The following is an 18,578-nucleotide window of genomic DNA, read 5'->3' as shown; positions in this document are numbered from 1 at the left end:
TTATATGGAAGGCATGCTGGCACTACGCTGATTTCTAGTATCATGGCCTCTTAAATAATGGTAGGTAATACACATCCTGACATGAGTTCCAAACAGGTCAGAGTATGGGCTTTGCCACCATACATACCAGGGTTTGAGGTCTGCCCTGCCAATTACTATCTGATCTTGGGCAAGTTACTTAACTTCTTTAAGCCTCAGTTTCTTCATCCCTAATGGGGTTATTAATGGTAGTCATAATTTCATAGGCTTTGAAAGAACATTAAATGCTAATAGTTGTTGACAACAAAAAATGCACATTCAGCAGGACTTACGAGAATGATAATGATGATTTTCTTCTCCCAAAATGTCTTGGTTCAGTCTAGTTCTGGTGGTTTATTTTCTAGTTGATCAATATGGTTCAATACACCAAGTATAACTATAACTACTTAAGATAGAGGGTAGAATAATGTAATTTTATGAGCTGAATTTTTAAAAATAAAATTTGATTTTAAAGTTGCAGCTTCAGCTGCATGTACTATTTAAATCTGGAACATATACCGTCAGTTCTTTAAGAGTTTGCCTTCTCATTTTTTATGTCCCTTATATGCACTTGCCCCTCTTTTCCCAGCCTTCCAGTGACAATCATAGTCTAGAAACTCCTAACCCTGGTAGTAATTCTTCTTTCAGTAATCATCTGAGATTCAATTATATCTAGCTCTTTATTAATTTTGAAACACTACAAGCTACATTTTAATTTGCAGAGAAGCACTTCAATGCTGGCTTTATTTTTCAGCCACATGGCTCTCTCATGACTGGTTAGGTAGGTCAATCACTTTACTGTCCTCCCTGGTACTCAGATACACCATTACTTTAATTTCTGGCCAATCTACTAAAGGCTTTGCCAGTCCTGGTCTCCTGCTCTTTCCTAAGTCCCAAAGCCCCTTCTTATTTTTAAGGCTAAGAGGACCTTAAGGGTCCTGTTGCATACTCTAGAGATGATATGGAGTCCATTCTTTCCTTATGGTGGCTTTTAAAGCCCCAGCTCTGGTCAGCTGCCTAAGGGCTCTTCTGTAAGAGATGGTTCTACTAGGTTTCTGAGTGCATCCCTTCTGCAACTTCTCCACTTCAAATAATAATGATTCAACTGGCATCTATTAATTATTCAAAACCATAAGGCAGTTTCACATATGTCATCTTATCAGTGCTTGCAACAACCTTATGAGGTAGGTATAATAATATCTAATGAAAAATGATAAAACTAAATTTCAAAGGAATTGACTCACTCATGTTCACAAAATTAGTAAGTAGGGGTACCCCAGAACTGTTGTCTTTAACTTATTAACATATATTAAAAGCGCTTACATTATAACTGTATATCTCAGTGACTTCACAAAGACATCCATGTAACTGGCATCTAGATCAAGACTTAGAACACATTCCAGGATTTTATTTATTTATATTTTTTAAAGATTTGATTTATTTATTCATGAGACACAGAGAGAGAGAGAGGCAGAGACACAGGCAGAAGGAGAAGCAGGCTCCCTGCAGGGAGCCCGATGTGGGACTTGATTCCAGGATCCCAACCTGAGCCAAAGGTAGATGCTCAAGCGCTGAGTCACCCAGGTGCCCCCAGGATTTTAATCTAGAGTTTCTGACACCAAGTCCAGTGCTCTTCCAATCAGATATGTAGTCATTCTACACATATTTACTTACTGCTTACTACATTTCAGTACTTTTGCTAAGCACTGGGGATTTGACGGTAGATAAAACAGATGTGATCCCTGCCCTAATAAAGCTTAGAGGCTCAGGGGAAGACATAATAATTTTTTAAATTATACATAAAGGAACATAAGGTATTAGAGGAATTGAAAGAAGTTCATTAAGGCTTTAGCAAGGCTAGCAAGCGCACCAACTAGCACAGCTAGTTGGGAGTCAGAGACAAAAGGTCAAATTATACAAAGCTTTACTAAGGGAAAAGTTTGGATTTTACTCTAAATGTAGTGGGAAACCACTAAATAAACCTCTGCCTTCATAAATAAACCTATTCCCAAAAAGTCTGCTTAATTCTTCAATTACCCTAACCCTTAGGTATTACTATGTGCTATTCACTTTGCTAGGTCCATTAACCTCAATGTATAATAACTGACATAAAGGCTTGAGAAACATATAAGTAATATGTACTAATATATGATAAAATTAATAAATTATAAAATCATAATATATAAAATAATCTTTAAATCAATACATGCTCTCTAGGGATACCTGGGTTGCTCAGCAGTTGAGCGTCTGCCTTTGGCTCAGGGCGTGATCCCCAAGTCCCGGGATCAAGTCCCACATCGGGCTTCCTGCATGGAGCCTGCTTCTCCTCCCTCTGCCTGTGTCTGCCTCTCTCTCTCATGAATAAATAAATAAAATCTTAAAAAAAAAAATCCCTGCTCTCATGAAAGTTACGATCTAGATGAGAAAAAAAAAAAGGAAAGGAGGGCAGAAATCACTTAAAGGTGATGGTCTATGTAAGACAAGCACTTTTTAAATAATGGTCTCTTAGTAGTTTATCAATGACATGGCTGTTGACATATACCAGAGGTCAACAGCCACAGAAACAAATTTGTGTGTGGCTATATTCTAATAAAACTTTATTTATGGATACTGAAATTGGATTTTTATATAATTTTCATGTGTCATGAAATTTTCTTTTAAAATTTTTCAATCATTTAAAAATGTGAAAACTATTCTCAGTTCATGGGCCATACAAAAACAGGCAGCAAGCCCTTATTTGTCAACTCCTGGAATATACAATGAAATGGCTTACAAAATTTTCATAAATCAATAAGTCAAAAGAAATATAAGACCAGGATAAATATTATTGAACATAAAGACCCAGTGCTATCAATAACAAGTTAGAAAATGCCTTAATAACTTTTAAATTAGAGATACTAATTTTATATTTACAGTGGGACTTATATTTGATTCTTTCTCCTATCCCTCCCTCTCCCCATTTATACATGCACGCTAAAAAAGAAAAAAAAGTCATTACAAACTACCTCAAATAATCTAGATACCCTGTAAGTCACTTGATAAAGTCATCTATATTTCCTAACAGAAAGTTTATTTCATCCACAGTGATATTTCAATTATCACTTCCATCTGAATAAAATACAATGCTTCACCTTGACCTTTCTCCTAACTGCCACAATTCCAAATGCCCCAGAGAAATCTACCCCTGATATCATGCCACCACCTGAAACATCATGGATCTAAAACCAAATATTTTCTCTACCACAAATATAAAGTACTTTCCCCTCTGAATTTCTATAATTATACTAATTCTATTTTCATTATCTCATTCAACTCAAGTGTTGTGAGAGGATATTTTTAAGATTAAAGTTTTCTCTCAAGAGTTCATTTTTTTCCTTTTTTTGTTTTTAACTTCTTACCTATCACCTCCCCCACAAGTAGATAAGCCATTCTGTTCTCATTGTTTGAAATGAAAGACAAGCTTGGATCAGAAAAGAAAGCAAAAAGTAAGTTTTCCTAACGTGTTCCAAGGTACTTGGAGGAAAATGATTGAGGAAAACAATGAGAGCAGGGGTTCCCCCTTCAATCCCATTTACGCATTTCCTTCTCCCAGTCTAGAAAGGTTCCCCTGGGTTAAAGGGAGGAGAGAAATCAGTGGGGCCTAGGATAAATCATAGCTGAAGCTACTAAACAGAATCAAAACAACGGGCCATTTTTAGTGAGGGGCATTGCTTAAATGCCCTGGAGTCCCTTGGGAGTGGATTTAGCATCAACAGACCATAGGAACAGGATCGTTCCTGATGGTATATGGTGAAGGCTTCTCTTGGACATTAGTCCTCCCCTTACTGATGATCTCCCTGCTAGAAGAATGCCTATCCATGCCTGAGATTTTATTCATTCCCCATCCAATTTGCCCCACATATGTAGCCCTTTTGATAACGTTCCTGGACCATAGGCCTTGAAGAAGAACAGAGCCTTGGACACTCCACAATGGTGATGGTGGTGATGGTGGTAATGGTGAAGAAAAGGGTGGGGTGGGATAGGGTAGGCACTAGTAACCACTGGCCTGATTTCTTACACTATAGGTAAGTTCTGCATGTTTTGTTTTGGTTTTTTGATCTTCAGATAAATGGAATCATAATGTATACTCTTTTGGAGCTAGTTTCTCTCAACTTCATGTTTGTAAACAATTTATATCATGGCATGTGGTAATATATTTATTCTTATTAGATATATATGCTATTTATTTATTCATTCTACCACTAATGGACATTTGCATTGTATTCCAGTTTAGGAAAAGTAGTAACACGCGCCCCTATTACATGGGTTTACAAGAGTAGCACTATCCTTAGTTCAATCTAATATAACCAATCAGTAAGACCTACTCAGTCTTCCTTTGTTGTATCTCTATTACCTGATCCCAGTCTTTCCCCACTCACCACTACAAAATCTAATCATATTTCTTCAAGTTGATAGTAAGCTTCCCAAGGACAGGAAATAGCTTAATTCTCTGAATCTTTCATAAAATATATACTTAGTATGTATAAAAGGAACAGCTATTAGACATGTGTAAGCACTACAATCTAAGTGATCACTGATGGCTTTCAACATAGACATGTAAGTGGCATTTTTGACATCTTATAAAGTCTTGGGATTTTTTTCAGTGCATCATATTTCAGGTATTTCTCAGCATACAAAATGTCCCAAAGAGGGAGGTGGGCGGGGTGTGTGTGACTGGGTGACGGGCACTGAGGGGGGCACTTGATGGGATGAGCACTGGGTGTTATTCTATATGTTGGCAAATTGAACACCAATAAAAAATAAATTTATTTAAAAAATAATAAAATAAAATAGAAAAAGAAGTCCCAAAGATATTACCTAAATACGAAAAGATCCTAACATTAAGTACATACCTCTGCTCACCTTTAGTAAGGAGCTCACAGAGATGTGATACAGAAGTAGGAGCAAAAGGAAGAGGTAAATGCTGGTAGAATATTAGAACGCAGGGCCCTAACAACTCATAGCTTTAATATTTATCAGGAGAAACTTGACCACCTAGGCTTTTAGCAATAACCACCCATGAGAATAACAACAGCATACAAAACACAGTGACTGGTTATCAGATCAGCATGTACATTAATTCCTTTAATCTTTGCAATCTTATGAGTTGAGCATGGTACTATCATTAGTACTAGAGGTACAGATAAAAAATTTGATGCAGAGTAGTTAAGCAATTTGCTCAAAGTCATGCGGTTTGTAAAGTAGTAGAGCTAAGATTCTAATCCAGGCAATCTGGCTTGCATGTTCTTAACTGAGGAAGGCGAGATTTCTTCCTCCAAATGGGGTGAGAGTTTTACAATCTAAACAAAAACTTAGGGGATCCCTGGGTGGCTCAGCCGTTTGGCGCCTGCCTTTGGCCCAGGGTGCGATCCTGGATTCCCGGGATTGAGTCCCATGCCGGGCTCCCGGCATGGAACCTGCTTCTCCCTCCTCCTGTGTCTCTGCCTCTCTCTCTCTCTCTCCCTCGTTCTCTCATGAATAAATAAATTTAAAAATTTTTTTTTAAAATAAAAAACAAACAAAAACTTAGATCTATATGTGAGAAATATGTGAGTATGGATTTTTTTTATTTTTTTTATAATAAATTTATTTTTTATTGGTGTTCAATTTGCCACATACGGAATAACACCCAGTGCTCATCCCATCAAGTGCCCACCTCAGTGCCCACCACCCAGTCACCCCCACCCCCCGCCCTCCTCCCCTTCTACCACCCCTAGTTCGTTTCCCAGAGTTAGGAATCTTCCATGTTCTGTCTCCCTTTCTGATATTTCCCACTCATTTTTTCTCCTTTCCCATTTATTCCCTTTCACTATTATTTATATTCCCCAAATGAATGAGACCATACAATGTTTGTCGTTCTCCGATTGACTTATTTCACTCAGCAGAATACCCTCCAGTTCCATCCACGTCGAAGCAAATGGTGGCTATTTGTCGTTTCTAATGGCTGAGTAATATTCCATTGTATACATAAACCACATCTTCTTTATCCATTCATCTTTCGATGGACACCGAGGCTCCTTCCACAGTGTGGCTATTGTGGACATTGCTGCTAGAAACATTGGGGTGCTGGTGTCCCAGCGTTTCACTGCATCTGTATCTTTGGGGTAAATCCCCAGCAGTGCAATTGCTGGGTCATAGGGCAGATCTATTTTTAACTCTTTGAGGAACCTCCACACAGTTTTCCAGAGTGGTTGCACCAGTTCACATTCCCACCAACAGTGCAGGAGGGTTCCCTTTTCTCCGCATCCTCTCCAACATTTGTGGTTTCCTGCCTTGTTAATTTTCCCCATTCTGTGAGTATGGATTTTTAAAGACACTTTACACATGTAAATAAAGCTTTTCAGCCATTAAAAGGGGTGAAGGGGGAATTATTATAAAGGGACATGAGGAAATTTTTTAGAGTGATAGATTACTCATTACCTTGACTATGATGACAATTTCATGAGTGTATACATATGCAAAAACTTATCCAATTGTACACTTTAAATATGTGCATGTATGTCAACTTCACATGTTAATTATACCTCAATAAAGCTATATGCAAAACGGATGAAATAGAACTACAGATGAACCAATCATTTAAAAAAAAGGTGCCCATAATATAGTGAGTGGAGAAAAAAAATTATGTGTTCATGATATAACTTGCTAAATATAAACACATATAAAAACATTTTATATACACATATACACACTGTTACCCGTGAGTTTTCTTACTCTGTGGTAACAGAGTAAGAAGGTACTAGAAGGAGCTTTCACTGAGGCTTCTGTCAACAGAAAGGTTACAGAGCCACCTTGAAAGAGATCCTCCAGGCCCATTCAAGCCTTCACATGACTGCAGGCCTGCAGGCCATCTTAATAGCAACTTCATAAGAGACTCTGACCCAAAACCACCCAGCTTATCTGCTCCTCTACTGCTGACTCTGAGAAAGTATGTTAAGATAATAAATGTTCATAATTTTAAGCTGCTAGGTTTAGGTATAATTTGTCATGTAGCAGTAGATAATTAACATAGTATTTGTCACTTTTATATAAAATATTATTAAAATATAGCATACAGGGGTACCTGGGTAGCTCGTGGTTGAGTATCTTCATTTGGCTCAGGTCATGATCCTGGGGTCATGGGATCAAGTCCCACATCAGGCTCCCACAGGGAGCTTGCTTCTCCCTCTGCCTATGTCTCTGCCTTTCTTTGTGTCTCTCATGAATAAATAAAATCTTTAAAAAATAAAATATGGCATACATACAGAAAAGTGCACAAGTCATAAGTATATTCCTTATTGAATTTTCATAAAGTAAGCATGCCCATGTAACTAGTACCCACATCAGGACACAAAGCAGAAAATTACCAGCACTCCAAAAAAGACCCCCTTGTGCTCCCTGTCTGGTCACTATCTCCCAAAAAGGGTACCCACTAGCCTGATTTCTTATATCATAAATAAGGTTTGGGGTATCTGGGTGGAGCAGTTGGTTAAGCCTCCAACTCTTGGTTTCAGGTCAGGTCATTACCTCAGGATCAGGGGTCGAGTCCTGTGTCAGGCTCCACACTGAGTGCAGTCTGCTTAAGATTCTCTCTCCCTCTCCTTCTGCCCCTCCTGCTTGTGCTTTTTTCTCTCTCTAAAATAGGTCTTTTAAATAAACAAACAAACAAATAAATAAATAAAATGAGGTTTGCATGTTTGTGAACTTCATATGAATGGAATCATAGTGTATGTTCTTGGATCTGGTTTCTTTTGCTCAACAGTAAGATTCATCCAAATTGCTGCATATAGTTACAGTTCATTCATTCTCACTACTGATTCCATATTAGGTATATATCCTCATTAATGTATTTTATTTTTTTAAAAAAGATTTTATTTATTTATTCATGAGAGACACAGAGAGAGAGAGGCAGAGACATAGGCAGAGGGAGAAACAGGCACCCCACAGGAAGCCTGATATAGGACACAATCCCTGGACCCCAGGATCATGTGTTGAGCCAAAGGCAGATGCTCAACCGCTAAGCCACCCGGCATCACAATGTATTTTATCATTTGATGGACACTTGGGTGGTCGTAGGTTTAGGTTTATTAGAAACAATGCTGTGAACATTCCTGTACTTGTCTTTTTATGAACCTATATCCCTATTTCTGTTGTACATATTCCTGGAAGTGGAATTATTGGGTCATAGGGATGCCTATATTCAGCTCTATTCATTACTTGAGAAACACTTTCCCAATGTTGTACCAGTATACATTCCCTACAGCAGTATAGTGGAGTTCTAGTTGCTCCACATTCTTACGAACTCTTGGTATTGTCTTTTTCATCTTTGCTATTCTAAGTAGTAATGGTATTGCATTGTACATTTTCCTAATGACTGAAGTTGAACATGCTTTTAAGATTAGCAAATGCCATGATAGCTTTCTAAAATAATGAGGTATTTGTATTATTGTGAAAGCAAGTACTTTTGAGCTGTAAAAAGTCATTGAAAAGAGACGCCTGGGTGACTCGGTGGTTGAGCGCCTGCCTTCAGCTAAGGGGGTGATCCTGGAGTCCCAGGATCGAGTCCCACGTCGGGCTCCTGCATGGAGCCTGCTTCTCCCTCTGCCTGTGTCTCTGCCTCTCTCTCTTTCTGTCTTCCATGAATAAATAAACAAAATCTTCAAAAAAAAAAAATCATGCTAGCCATAATCACTATCTACAAAACCTTTTTTTGAGGAAAACAAGGGGCACAGATGCACTTTAACCCTATTACATAGTGCCATATAATTCAGGGCAGTTCAATGCTAGTGTGGGGAAAACAGTAAATATTCTGCAAATGAAAATGTATATCATCTATAAATGTGGTCCCATTACATCATACTTCTAGAGAGGAAAAATGGTAATTTATATATAACCTAAATAGCCAATAAAATATACACTCACCTTCCTTTAACCTCACAAGCTACATTAGGCTTCACTTTTTTTTTTTTCCTTTATGAGTTACCAGAATGCACTATGGCATAAGCTGCTTATTTTTAGTTTACTGATTAAATTTTAATAAGATTCTTCAGATAGCAGAACAATCAGTTAAAGTTAATATTGCTGGACAAGATCAATGCATAATGGACACTATGTGTGAGTGAAAAAATAGAATAAACAATGTGGCTTTGGTTGTATTATCTTAGGCATACCACAGCACAGAATCTTAGCCCCTAATGTTTTTTTTTTTAATGTGATTTTTTTTAAAAAATTTATGATAGGCACACAGTGAGAGAGAGAGAGGCAGAGACACAGGCAGAGGGAGAAGCAGGCTCTATGCACCGGGAGCCCGATGTGGGATTCGATCCCGGGTCTCCAGGATCGCGCCCTGGGCCAAAGGCAGGCGCCAAACTGCTGCGCCACCCAGGGATCCCCTCTTAGCCTCTAATGTAACAAACTGGTGCTTTAAATGTGATCACCTAAGAAGCTCCACTATTCCAGTTTTTTTTTAAATAAATGAGATCAGATATATCAAATAACTTCAAGAGCTCAATATTTACAATTCAACCAAAAAAATATAGGTTCTCACATTTTTAATAATCTCACTGTCCTATTGTGTATGCATCTCACAAAAAATGGCACTGAAAAATAATCATAAATAGCATATAGAACAAATCTGGTATAGCTCTGAGGCTTTAGAAAAAGAGTTCTTCCTAGAACATGTAATACTGCTGTATCACTAACAAAACACATCACTGTAGTGACTATGTTCAAGGATATTATATGAGGGAACCAAAATTTGATGGTTTAACACAGACAAAACATTAACCTCAACTCTAAAGAAGGTATATTTTGTAGGATGAAGTTAAGTAAACTACTAGATTTATAGCTTTCTTCAATTAAAACTATTCCTGAGTAAAGATCCATTTCCTATAAGTATCATTCAATTGTTAAAAGGAAATTTGTCTCAAGAACAAAATTAAGTTGATAATGCTACACAATAATAGAATTACATTCTATAAAAGCATCAGTATGGGTTTGTTTTAAGGTTAAAAAAAAAAAAAAAAAGGTCCATACAGAAATGCTTTTCTTTCCTTTATTACTTAGTATCTTCTCCTATAGGAGCAGCCCAGACAAAAATCTCAAGAATGGATTCCTATGAGAAGCTATTACACGGATGATCTTGGGCAACAGTGACCACATAGGTGGGGAGAAAAAAATCTAAAGATGATGGGGAATGCTAGGCTTGAACTGTCTGTTGCTACTGCTTTTAAACTCCACTGCTCAATCTAATTGAACTGGAGAGCTCTGAATTCTCAGACAAAAAGCAGAAGAGAAATGAAACTAAGGTCCTGCAAAGTCCACAAACTAGAAAATGAGCTTAATCACATTTGACTAGAAATCACCAATCCTCAATGGGAGATTTACTTTGATAATAATGTCCTATTTTGTTTAATGCTGGGCAGGATCATGTATATCTTGTTTGATGCTATATTCCCATACTCATCACTACATTTGACACATACTAGACATGCAAAATTTATTGAATAAACAAAATATTGTATTTTAACAAGTCAAGCACATATGATATTCCATTTTATCTCAAAGTTGTTTTATTCATATATTATAATAATCTCTATAAAATTAAATGCTTCATGAACATGATTCTTAATAACTTCATTATATTCATGTTTCATAATTTAACCATTTCCTAAATATACTATCATTCAGAAATAAACTTTTTTCCAACCAATAAAAAATTATGCATCCATTAAGAATTTATTCTATTATTTGTTGTCATATAGTAGTGTATTATTTAAATATAAACTCTTATTTTCATTTTTTATATTTCCTTGGGACAGAAAGTGGGAGAACCTGGATTTACCCTTCTAGAGATGGAGCTATCTTAGCCTTTGGGGCAAAGAAGTATATATTACTGGGAAAATCAGAGGAAGCTATCAGCTTTTTACACATATGTAAATTAATTTAATCAGCTTACTTCTTAATATCTAGCTGAAATAGAGTACAAGAACTGGAGTTTTCCTATGGTAGAGAAAGTCTGGCAGTGAAAGAGTTGGATGGGAGAATTGATCCTGACCAGGGATTATGCACTGGACTTAATTTTTGTTCTGTTAATCAGCTGTGAGACATTTCTGGGACTTTGTTTACTCTCCCATAAAAGGCTTCCCAGAGAAATGAACTGAGACTTGGAGAAGCTTCAGAGGAAAGGGCCAAGAGATGCCTGAGTAGCTCAGTGGTTGAGCATCTGCCTTCAGCTCAGGGCATGATCCAGGGATCCAGGATCGAGTCGAGTCCCGCTTTGGGCTCTCTGCCTCTCTGTGTGTCTCTCATGAATAAATAAATAAATCTTAAAAAAAAAAAAAAAAAAAAAAAAGAGGAAAGGGTCAAGATATAACTTGGGCACACCTTGAGGTATTTGCAGGGATTATTGTAGGCATATGATCACTTCTTGCTTTGCCTCTCATGCTAGGTTATCTAAAGGTTTAATTGTTATATACTTTTGGACATCACTTAATTTGGCACCCAAGGTCATGTTCAAATCATGATAAACAAAAGAAGCAAAACAGATACCAATTCAATATATTAAACTTAACATTTCAGTATCAAATTCATTTTATTTACTCGTACCCTACCCAGTTCTGGAAGAATTAAAGGTGATTTATATAAAATGTCATAGAAGATAAAATAAAATTTAAGTTTAAAAAGGATTTGAGGGGATCCCTGGGTGGCGCAGCGGTTTGGCGCCTGCCTTTGGCCCAGGGCGCGATCCTGGAGACCCGGGATCGAATCCCACGTCGGGCTCCCGGTGCATGGAGCCTGCTTCTCCCTCTGCCTGTGTCTCTGCCTCTCTCTCTCTCACTGTGTGCCTATCATAAATAAATTTAAAAAAAATTATTAAAAAAAATAAAAAATAAAAATAAAAAGGATTTGAGGAGGGGATCCCTGGATGGCTCAGCGGTTAAGCATCTGCCTTTGGCCCAGGGCGTGGTTCTGGAGTCCTGGGATTGAGTCCCACATCGGGCTCCCTGCATGGAGCCTGCTTCTCTCTATCTCGCTGCCTCTCTCTCTGTGTCTCTCATGAATAAATAAAATCTTTAAAAAAAAAAAGAATTTGAGGAAAATGCAACAAAGGAAAAAATCAAGAAGAGATTCAGAGAAAAAGGAGTCAATTTTGTATATAAAAACCTTGCTGAAAGGTTGAATCTTTTTTTTAGGTTGAATCTTTGTTAAAGAGATAAACCTCCTAGGAGTCAAGGCCAAAAGAAAAACAAAATTACATGAGCCACAGTATCCCTAAGATAAAAACAAAGCAGTAAAGCAGTTGCCCAGAAGCCTCATTACTTACGATTTTGATATTAAAGAGAAAAATTATTCCTAACATCTTCCAAAGAAGAAACATAATGAATATCTTCAACATCCACATTGTAAATACAATAAGGTTTTTTATAGCGCAATTTCTTGTAGCTTCTTTGTTATAAATAGGCTAATGACAAGATAGCACCAAAACAGTGTACCCTACATTTGTATAATATATTTAGAAACTGACCCAGTCAGATGGCTTCCTAAAACTGCCTAGATACAACTGAAAACACACCAGGCAGGTCCAGTTGGGATGTCTATGTCAAAGGAAATTGCATCTAGCTGATCCAGACAAACATCATGATGGCCACTCTATACACAAAATCTACATAATCTGACTCACTGTGCTGGTCCTTCTCCAAAACACAGCAGCAGCCCTAAAAGAAATGCTTATAAGCAACCTCAGGGGCCAAGAGAATTCAGAATATCATTTTATTTTAAATAATTAAGGGTGAAGGACTGCAGTTCATCTGTGGGTAGCCTTGGGTCCCTAATAATTACACCCTGTAAGGATATTATGGAAAGCTTGCCAACTTGGTTTACCAAATAAGTAATCAAGCAGCCCAAACAAAAGATGTTTGTTATATTACAGTAATGGTTGAAAAGTAACCCTAAATCCTTATACCAGAGTCCAACTGTCTGGAGACAATACAGTAAATATTCTGGTACAGTAGGGGGAGGGAGGGAGGTCACTTTTCTGGATTACAGTTGCTTTAGTACTCAATTTTCAGGTGGGTTTGAATTCCTCTGTCATTCATTTATTTCCCCTAGTTACACACCTTTTAATCAGAGTTGAGATGATGGAGCAGGGGGTACAGAGGGGGCTTTATCTGAACTTTTTTTTTTTTTTTTTTGCTCTGCCAGCATTACAACAAGAATCATCTTCATGCCATTTTACTCAATCTGCATATTAGGAACCCTGTGAGTCCAGTAAGATGAATAATATCATACCTGTCTTAAAGATGAGGAAATCAAGCCTTGGTTTGGTTACATTGTCATTATTTGGTAGAACCCATAGCACATTCCAGGTCTGATTCTCACTCTAATACTTTCCCTAATGAACCAAGAATGTAAAATTTGCAGTTACCAGCTTAATTTTATAAGTCCTTTATAATACTAAAATGGCTGTTTATGCAACTTATAATTAAAAGCAACAAATACAAGATGCCTGGATGGCTCAGCAGTTGAGTGTCTGCCTTTGGCTCAGGGTGTGACCCTGGGGTCCTGGGATAGAGTCCCACATTGGACTCCCTTTGAGGAGCTTGCTTCTCCCTCAGCCTATGTCTCTGCCTCTCTCTCTCTCTCTCTCTCTCTCTCATGAATAAATAAATAAAATTAAAAAAAAAAACACAAATACAACTGCATGCAAACCTGAATGAGAGGTCCTATGACAAACAAGGATGACATCTTAGGTTGAGTTGTAGTCTCTTTTATTTGCTTTTTCACTCCAACAAGAGTCCTACAAAACAAGTCAAATTAGCTCTCTATGCATAGTATATACTTTCCCACTTCCAAGCCTTTGTTCATACCATTCTCCTTATATTAAATATAACGTCCCCACGAGGAACCTAGCTGGTTCAACTGGAGGAGCATGGAACACTTAATATCTGGTGGTGAGTTCAAGCCCCGTGCTGGGTAGAGAGATTAAACATAAATAAACGAATAAATAAATAAAATATGATGTCCCTTCCTTTTGGCTTATTTTTACCCTAAAGCCATTATTAATGACAGTATATTCCAACCTCCTTAGAAATATAGCTCTATCAGTTTAAGAGGATACAATCTCTCCTCTAAATTTCTATAGAGGACAATGTGTAGTACTCATTTGCCAAATATTACTCTTCCTTGTTTACTCACCAGTTTTCTACGTGTGTATTATCTCTTCCCGGATTGTAAGCTGCTTGAGGGAATGAGGCCATCACTTGGCCTTTCTACAGTGATGATAGTATCTAGCACTCAGCTGACACAGAGAAAACACTCAATAACTGATGGCTAAAAGAGCGAGTCCCCTGAACAGTCTAAAAACAACAGCTGCCTACTTCACTACCTTTCACTATAAACTCAGTCTTAATTTCCCAATTTCACTTTTACCTTTCTTTTTTAATTTTAACTGTCCATAACATGAAGCCGAATTACACGCTTTTTTAACACTGGATTGATGACAGATTCCTGTATGACATATATGGAGCATAGTTTCTATTCACCAAACTGAAGTATACTTAAAGCAAACAACTTGGAACATATATAAATTGTCATTGCTGCTTTGTAATCTATCATATATTTTTTTCATTGATTTAATTAGTCCTCTATTGATGTTTATTTAGGATAGTTCCATTTCTTTATCGTAAATAATGCTGATAAATGTACCTACCTATATTTGTATACATATCTCTTATTGTTTTCTGAAATTAAATTCTTAGGGTAATATGTATTGCTCATTGGCTTTCCAGAAAGTTTGAAGCAGTTTCATTTTCACCACCAATGTCCGAGGGTGCTCATTTACAGAGAGTGGTTGCCTGATGTTGCCTTCAGGGAGAATGACAGTGAAGTAAAGAGAAAGAATCAGATTAGGGAGGGTTAGGTCTTTTTTTTAAAGATTTGAAAAGAATAATGGTAGACATATAAGTTTTTATTATGTTGCTCTTTTTTATGTTTAATTTTCTTAATTACAACAAAACTTTTAAATACTATTCCCTACTTGTCAACAATGAGTATGAACATTTTTTCAGATCTGTGAATTCCGTGAATTACAAATGGTATTTCATTGCTTTAGTTTACAATTCCTTGATCATCAGTCAGGTTGAATATATGTGTATGTATGTACACATCCATCTATCCATCTATCTATATCTATCTATCTATCCATCCTTCTATGAACCTGTAGCTTTTAGTTAAAATTTTATGCCCTCTGGGGCCCCTGGCTGGCTCAGTCAGTAGAGCATGCTACTCTTGATCTGGGGGTTGCGAGTTCAAGCTCCATGTAGAGCCTGAAGTTTATTTAATAGAGTTTACTTAATAAGAAAATTTTGTGCTCTCTATCCTGATAGGTGTGTGCACTCTCTGTTTTTAATTTCAAAAGCATGCATGAGGAACATCTTCTTTCAAAAATTAAGCTTCTAACCAAAAGAACTAACTTAGAAGTAGGATCTTTACGTGTGTGGTCTTTATTTGATCTCTTTATATTTGTGGCTCTGAAAGGAAAAAAAATTCTCTACTACCAAATTGGGCATAAATTTCCTAGATGTAACTAAAAAATACAGAAACCCGCAGAAAAGCTCCTGGCTTTCCTAGAACAATTACGTAGAAGGAAAGCCTGGTCTCTGAGGAAAGGGATCTGTGTAATATATATGACTGTAGGGCTTTCCTATTGCTGTGGTAGGAAGAGAATTTATGGCTGAAAACAAATGTTCTGTATATGGATCAAGATACATTAAAATTCACAACTATCTAGAGAACACAATAAGGGACACACGTGTAAATTCATGATTCAAAGGGAAGGAGGACCCTAAGAAGGCAGCAGAGAACAACAGCAGGGGGAAGCAGGAAGGATTAGAGTTCTAACAGTTCCCAGCTGCCCTCAACTTCATTCTTAAAGCTTAAGAGGACACCCAGAGACTGCTGATAAGGAAATTACATAAACTCACTAAATAAAAGGACACAACAAAGGCTGCAGCCTCTCCCTCTATCAAATGCAATTCACAGAAGGAGGAAGAAATTGAGAGCTGAAGGACAACTAAAAAGAAGAAAATTACAGAATCCTAGGAAGCAGATTATGGAGTCCATCACTCACAGAATTAAATGGTTTCCACGCTGCTGGGGCCAAGTTCCTGGAACTACATTCTCTTGTACTACTGTTTATTCCCCTTCCTGACCATATCCTTCACTTTGGAACTGGTCAAAGTAAGTTTAACTTGAAACCACAAGCCAGGCCATACTTTTAAAATAGATAACAAAGAGTCTGAAGAAAGAGCAAGTAACAGATTTTCTCCTTGATATTTAAGATGGTAAGCTTACTGCTGAATTATGTTCAATATGTGACGTAATTGATTGGACATGTACCAAAACATCTTTGAGAAAGATTCCAATCCTGAGTATGGCATTGTAGACTAACCTACATAAAGGTTATCCACGACACCTTTGCCCCCTGACTTTCTCCAATATAAGTACTAGAAAAGCTCTCAGACTCCCTTGAACTACGTGTGGCCATGTAACTCAGATCTAGCTAATACGATGTAAGAGGAAAGTCTTTTCTTCAAGTGGACATACTTCTGGCAAACCCTTCTGCCATTTGCCCTCTTTCTTTTGCTTGGGATACAGACATGAGATGTGGAGCATAGCCATTGTACGAACATGAGAATGAGAACCATATGCTAAGCCTGGTGGGCTAGAAAAACAGAAAGATATGTGCCCTTGAAGACACCACCCTTGAACTGTCTACCTCCAAAAACTTATTTTATAGGATAAATATACCCTTATCTAAACTTCTACTAACTGCATTTCCTGCTAATTGCAGCCAAATTCATTCCTATTAATATGCTAGGAATAGATAAATAGTAATTGAGTTCTCCACTATGATAGACAAATAGGGATCCCTGGGTGGCGCAGCGGTTTGGCGCCTGCCTTTGGCCCAGGGTGCGATCCTGGAGACCCGGGATCGAATCCCATGTTGGGCTCCCGGTGCATGGAGCCAGCTTCTCCCTCTGCCTATGTCTCTGTCTCTCTCTCTCTCTCTCTGTGTGACTATCATAAATAAATAAAAATTTTTTAAAAAGAGACAAATACATACCAAAAATGCAATAAAAATGTCATCAATGCTGCAAAAGAAGCAAAGGATACGTTAAGGGAAAAGTAGTCTGGTCCATTGTATCCAGAAAAGATATGAAGGCTTCACAGACAAGGCAACATTTGAGACTTGAAATATGAAGACTTGTTTGCTAGGAGCATAAGAGACAGAATATCCTACACCTTGCCTTCTGCCCAACACTGCTACCTCTTTTCCTATGCTAAAACAAGTAAAGAAATTCAGGACATTGCAATATAGTATACTTCTCATTCTTTACTACCACAGCCAAGCACTGTGCTGGTACTCAATGATTACCAAAATGACATAAAACCTACCCTCATGTTGCTCACAGTCTAATGGAAATTCTCAAGGCTATCTCAATAAAACAAATAGTGACAACTCAGTGGCTATATAACTATAGCTTAAATATACTGTTGTGTTTGGCCTATAAGGAGTCTGATCTTCCAAGTCTTCCAAACTAAAACTTACTCTTGTTTCCTTATCACCTAGGAATTACCTCTCTTAAAGTTAAAGGAAGAGCACCATGTTGTCATTTGTGAGTATTAAAAATCTCAGTGCAATTACTAACCTGGCAAAAATCCAAGGAGATCAGATCAGTCTATTTTGCAACTCATGGATTCAAGGCCTCTGGAGGCAACCTGGATCCAAGTACTTAAGAAAACTACCTTACTATCTATCCACCTCCTTGGAAGCTGCTTCTGAAATGTCTAGCTACAATTTTAGCTACCAAGGAAAGTCAATCTTAGGGAAAGTTCCTTCCATAAACCATCTTAGTTATTAATTTGAAAATTCTCTTTGGAAAGCATTTCACTAAATTTCATATAAGCATTACAGAATTCTGATACCTCACACAGCTTATTCTAAAACAGACTGTCTCCCAGACATCATGAAACATGAGGAATATTTTCTAGAAAATACACTTCCTTGGGGGCACCTGGGTGGCTCAATGGTTGAGCATCTGCCTTTGTCTCAGGTCATGATCCCAGTGTCCTGAGATTGAGTCCTGCATCGGGCAGGGAGCCTACTTCTCTCTCTGCCTATGTCTCTCTCTCTCTCTCATGAATAAATAAAACCTTTTAAAAAAGAAAGAAATTACACCTCCTTATATCCCACTCAACTGAAGTATTCATCTACCTCAGAGATGTGAGAGTAAGATGAGGGGTAGTAATGAATGTGGTCTGGTACAGAACTAACAAAAATGCAACGGGATGTTCAAAAGAATCAAACATAAATTCAGTAAATTATAAATGATCTCTAAAGGGTGCCTGGGTGGCTCAGTCAGTTAACAGTCTGCCTTCAGCTCAGGTCATGATCCCAGGGTCCTGCATTGGGCTCCCTGCTTGGTGGGAAGTCTGCTTCTCCTTCTCCCTCTGCCCCAGCTCCTGCTGTCTCTCTCATT

At 37.6% G+C, this 18,578-nt stretch overlaps 1 protein-coding gene across 4 annotated transcripts in view; it reads right to left on the bottom strand.

Annotated features, from left to right (window-relative positions):
- The window catches only part of PRRG1 (proline rich and Gla domain 1), a 280,802-nt gene that overhangs the window by 94,819 nt on the left and 167,405 nt on the right, over positions 1-18,578 (bottom strand). Inside the window, exon 1 of one of the 4 annotated variants that reach the window (XM_049107731.1) lies at positions 13,747-13,834. The exons of the other annotated variants lie outside the window; for them this stretch is intronic. The gene's annotated coding sequence lies outside the window, so the exon portion shown is untranslated. Of the gene's footprint in view, positions 1-13,746; positions 13,835-18,578 lie in introns of those variants that run through there. 4 annotated transcript variants of the gene reach the window in all.

Source organism: Canis lupus, chromosome X (genome assembly GCF_003254725.2).
Source record: "Canis lupus dingo isolate Sandy chromosome X, ASM325472v2, whole genome shotgun sequence".
Lineage (NCBI taxonomy): Eukaryota > Metazoa > Chordata > Mammalia > Carnivora > Canidae > Canis > Canis lupus.
The sequence above is the reverse complement of the archived record's forward strand: the minus strand, read 5'-3'. Positions and strand labels throughout refer to the sequence as shown.